Source organism: Cetorhinus maximus, chromosome 15 (genome assembly GCF_964194155.1).
Source record: "Cetorhinus maximus chromosome 15, sCetMax3.hap1.1, whole genome shotgun sequence".
Lineage (NCBI taxonomy): Eukaryota > Metazoa > Chordata > Chondrichthyes > Lamniformes > Cetorhinidae > Cetorhinus > Cetorhinus maximus.
This window is the reverse complement of record NC_135893.1, coordinates 37,194,553-37,199,679: the sequence shown is the minus strand read 5'-3', so window position 1 is coordinate 37,199,679 and position 5,127 is coordinate 37,194,553. Positions and strand designations below refer to the sequence as shown.

Genomic DNA, 5,127 nt, shown 5'->3' with positions numbered 1-5,127 from the left:
CTGCTGAGATTGACAGCTACTGTCGAACCTGCGAGAGATGCACTTTGGCCAAAGCCGGGAAGCAGCTTCACCCCAGCATGGGATCCCTGGTTGCCACTAGGCCATTGGAGGTCCTCGCAATGGATTCCACAGTCGTCAACCCCAGTAACAATGGAACTGAGCACATTCTCGTATCCAAGGATGTCGTCACCAAGTTTGCAAAGGCTATTCTCACCTATGACCAAGAGACCTCAACTATAGCCAGGGTGTTAGCGTGAGATTGGTTTGTCCATTTTGATGTCCCATGGCGGGTCCACAGTGACCAAGGCCGCAACTTTGAGAGTGAGATAGTACAGGACCTTTGCAAGGTGTATGGCATCATCAAGAGCTGCCCCACCCCCTACCATCCAGAGGACACTGGACAGTGTGAACATTTCTACCGTGCTCTACTTGACTGATTGCACACCTTGCCTCTTGAGAGAAAACAAGTAGCCTGAGTATCTTCCAGAGCTAGTCAATGCTTCTAATAGAACCCCACATTCCTCCACGGGTCACTCTCCACACTATTTCTTCTTTGGAAGAGACCCAATCCTTCCTGTGGATTATCTCCTTGGGCTCACCACGCATTCAGATGGAGATGACCAGGTTGACGAGTGGATTGCTGAGCATCATGCGAGGCCAAACCAAGTGTTCAAGATGGCGTCCAAGAGGACTGAGAAAGAAGCACTGAGAAGAAAAATGCTGCATGACCCCAAAGCTGGCAAGGTGGACCTTCTGATTGGCACAAGAGGAAAATAAGGGGTCTGAATACGATACAGGATGTCTGGGATTCCGAACCCCATAAAGTCATCATGGTACTCCACACTGGTGACCACACCTATGTTGCTGAACATGTAGCCCGATGGAGAACAGCCTCAGAAAACAGTTCACACAGGGGAGTTGCCCGAGGCAAGATGCCTGGTGGATGATGTGGGGGCAAGCAGCCCACTCAACACTATCGCTGAAGGTGAAATGCCAGCGGGCAGTGGCTCAAGCAAAGTGGAGGTGGATAGTGACGGGGAACCACGGAGTGACCTGTGTGTGGCGAACCCAGGAGGTGCATCCAGTGTGAGAAGGCCCACTCTGGCACTGGGAAAAGAGGCAGAGGTGACCACTGCAAGGCAGCAACTGAAGCGACCCTGGAGACATGACCAATCTGCACCTCTGTGTGGCCAACACATCACAAAGCCTGGGTCCTATTGAAAGCACCAGTTCGGGGAAAGGGCTGAGAAGCTCATCTCAAACAAATGCTGGATAGCATCCCAACCCTTACAATTTGCTCAGGTCGGTGATGAATGAAGGAAAAGCTGCCATCATATGTTCTTATCCAAACCAGCCTTCTGACCATGCAATGCTGTAAATCATGTAACGATGAATCGTTGTTTCACAAATGAAACACACCTCATTAAGCTTTTCTCTCTCCCAGACACAAAGAAGGTTTACCAATGTTTGTTGTGAAGACTGTGTAATTTTGTAGCCTAAAGATACCCCATTTTTAAAAGATAAAAATGCATTCCTTTGTGCCGTTCGACTGTAATATCCCTCAGGAGTCAGTGTGGACATCTCGTTCTGGCTAATTTTATAGAAATGATCTGGATTCGGGTACAGAGGCACAACATCAAAATTGCCAAAAATAGGGCATGTGTTAACAGTGAAGAGAACATAGATAGGCTGGTTGATTGGGCAGTTAGAGAGCAAATACCACTACATGTAAAGAATTTGAGTTGGTACATTTTGGGAGGAAGATTAAGAGTGGAAATATAGATGGAAGTGTACAACTAAGTTAAGTTTTAGACTTAACAGTTCAGAGACACAAATCTTTAAAAGTGGGAGGATAATTAGATAAATTGTCAAAAGGATGTATCGGGGGTCTAGGATTTTATAAACAGGGCGATAGAATATAAGACCAAAGAGATAATGTTAAATCTGCACAAACAGAGCAGTTTTTTGGGGCTGAATGAATAGCTCTTTTAGAGAGCCAGCGCCTTCTACAATTGAAAATCCTTTGGATTGCATTTTACATGTTTTTGAGGGGGGGGTGGGGGTGGGGGGTGGGTGAGGGGGGGCACATACAATAGCGTGGGTGAGTGCCCACCCTACCACCTTCCCAACCACCCCCAAGCTCACCCCCATGATACAGCAAGTGGGCAGGAGTCGAAATCAGCAGCTTGCCCACCATATTTAAACAGGTAATCAAGGGTCTATTAGGCTTGTTACCAAGCCAACTGACCCTGAAAATACGCAGCCCACCGGTGCCTGCCATGGGCCATCAGCAGCTTTACTGGTCCCATCCCAGGAAATTCGGCCAGGGCTCCCACTCACGCTGAGTCTGTGTGAACTGACACGGTTTTATCCGGAAATACGGCCTCAGCATGTGCCGCCAGTGCTTCAGACAATACGCTAAAGATATCGGCTTCATCAAGCTGGACTCAATAACAAAAGGAGCAGGATCGCGTGTGAAATGGCAATGCATGTGTTGAACAACTTTCTACTGTCTTCACCTGGAGGAAGCAAATTTGTGATGCTCCATTTTTGTAAATAAAATTAAATTGTCCCTTGAAAAAATAAATAAATAAAGCAGTTAACGTAAGCAGTTGGGTGGGAGTGGGCAGCCTGGTTTTTTGAATAACTTCTTTGAAGGGCGGGAGGGAAGGTGGGGTTTCTATCTTCCGGGGCTGCTCTTTGCGGATCAGGGGCTAGCCCCACCCCTAAGGTAGAACCCCCCCTTTCTTCAAACCCACCTGCAGACTTAAACCCACCGCCCCCATTCCCCCTTCCACCTTCCTAACCTGCCTAAATCCTCCCCCACCAAGACCTTGGTCTTACCTCTTTCCAGGGATCCATTGCTCCTTCTCCTTGTTCCCCATTGTAGTCTCGGCGGTGCCCATAAATGCACTCTTGGCACTGCTGGGACTGATGGAGCTGCTGGCCAACTGGATTGTCCAGCAGCTCCCAAGGGCAGGACTTCCTCTCCAGTGAGGGGCAGAAGTCTCACTCGGCCCTTGTTTAGCCCGCCTGCCGTGCGCTATGGCTGTGGGGCGGGCTGGCATGGAATGGGTCGGTGTGGAGTGGGTTGGCACCACTCCGACTTTGCTTCTGGAGGGAGAATGGGGTGTGAGCCATCCGGACCCCTGGTAATGTTCAGCCCTTAGTCTCAGAAACAACAGTGGGAAAACTTGAACACAACTTCTGCCAATATATAGCCTGCTGTCAGAGGATTATTTTAATTTCTAGCTTGTTGCTTCTGTTTACCTTCATCACATTGTCTTAGCAACAAAGTCTGGCAAAATCTCACTGGCTGGAATCTTCGGGTCAGCGAGCGGGAACGGGCCCCATTCGCTGACGCATAAAATGACACATGGTGACATCGGGTGTGCGTCCTGACGTCACCACACGTCATTTGGATCTTCAGTTCAGCAGGTGTGCAGTAGAGTCAGCTGCGCGCCTGCCAAAATGTCAAAGGCCTGTTAAGGTCATTTGAAAACTAATTAAACTAATTAACGGAGCTGCCCACCCAACCTTAAGGTTGATGGGTAGGCAAAGAGCCCAGGCAGCCTTCGCATTTTTCATGGAACCTCATCCACAGTTGGGATGAGATTCCATGAAGGTTTTTAAAGTTTAATAAAATTTTTAAATAAAATTCATTGACATGTCCCAGATCATGTGACACTGTCACATGAGGGGACATGTCCTAAAATTTTTCTTTTCATTATTAAGATTTTTCAAAATCAAACTAATCTCCCTGAGCCAGCTCTGTGCCCCAGGTAGACTTCTGCGCCCTTTCATACGCATGCCTCCTCCCCCCCCCAGTCCGCACAGGGAGCGCTCAGTGTTTCCGGGTGCGCGTCACACTGGGCGGGCCTTAATTGGCCCACTCACGTAAAATGGCGGCGTGCAGCCAATCACAGGTATCAATCGTCTCCGCGCCCGCCCACTCACATGCCTGGTCCCACCCAACCCCCCCCCCCATGGGGAGAAAATTCTCCCCATTGTGTCTGGGAGGGAAGGGCTATTCATTTGTGACATATTGATTCATCGTAACATGATGTCCAACACTGCTCTGTCAGGGGGCTGGTTTGGATGATGCACAATGGAACATTTGGAACAAGAATGGGCTATTCAGCCCCTCGATTCTGCTCTGCCATTGAGTTCGACCATGGCAGATCTACACCTCAACTCTATTTTCCCACCTTCCCTCTGTGTAGCCCTGACCTAATAAAAAGCTATCAACCTCAGTTTTGACATCTCACATTGACCCAGCAACCACGGACCTTTGGGGAGAGAGAGAGTTTCAGACTCCTATTGTCTTTAGTGTGGAAAAGTGCTTGTGGATTTCAGCCCCAAATGGTTTAACTCTAATTTTAAGGTTAAGGGGGTTATTTTGGCTAAAGAGGAAAAAGCAGACACTAAATGGGTGCTGTGCTAATAAGACACGTCTTTTTGAAAATATGGGTTTAGCACACAGTTTTGGTCTCAATTGCTGATATTTATAATTTGAACTAGCCTGGAGGAGCTAAATCAGAAATCTGCTGATTTGCCACTCAAGTGCTGATTAGGCGCAATTTTTGTGGCGAGTGTAGTATTAGTGGTTCACAGGTGGGAGATGCTAATGTATGATGTAGTTGATGATGTATCACTGGCACCAGTCCATCATGTGTTGGACCCTTGAGAGAGAGAGAGGCTGGAGTCATGCCTAGGAGCTACGTGCCTACTTTATAACCTGTTTAGATGTAGTACTAGTAAACAAGTGCTAAGCAGACACCAGAGTATGACTACAGTCTGTCTACTAACCAAGTCCCATGCCTAGAGTCCATGGGTTGAGGGACCATCTCAGAACAGAGAATGTGGACTCCACGCGCCCATTTCCACGTAATGTATGGAGTGCTGAGGATGACACACAGCAGCATGCTTATGGACTGAGGAAGAGTTTTTGGTTCTCGAACGTAGCGTTGGAGGTGCTGGTGGAGGAGGGGTGTCCTGTACCTGCAGCGAGGAGGCATGCCACCTCACCCACATGTCCTTTTCCCCTGCAGGAGCTGATGCTGCTCCAAGTAACCTCACGTCCTTCTGCCATTCCTCCTCCAGACCACCAGGGCACCTAGCAAAAGC

The 5,127-nt window shown here is 48.5% G+C and overlaps 1 pseudogene; it reads left to right on the top strand.

Moving 5' to 3' along the window:
* The first annotated feature begins 2,279 nt into the window (after positions 1-2,279).
* LOC144691119 (small ribosomal subunit protein uS14 pseudogene) lies at positions 2,280-2,498 on the top strand (annotated as a pseudogene).
* The last annotated feature ends 2,629 nt before the right edge of the window (positions 2,499-5,127 follow it).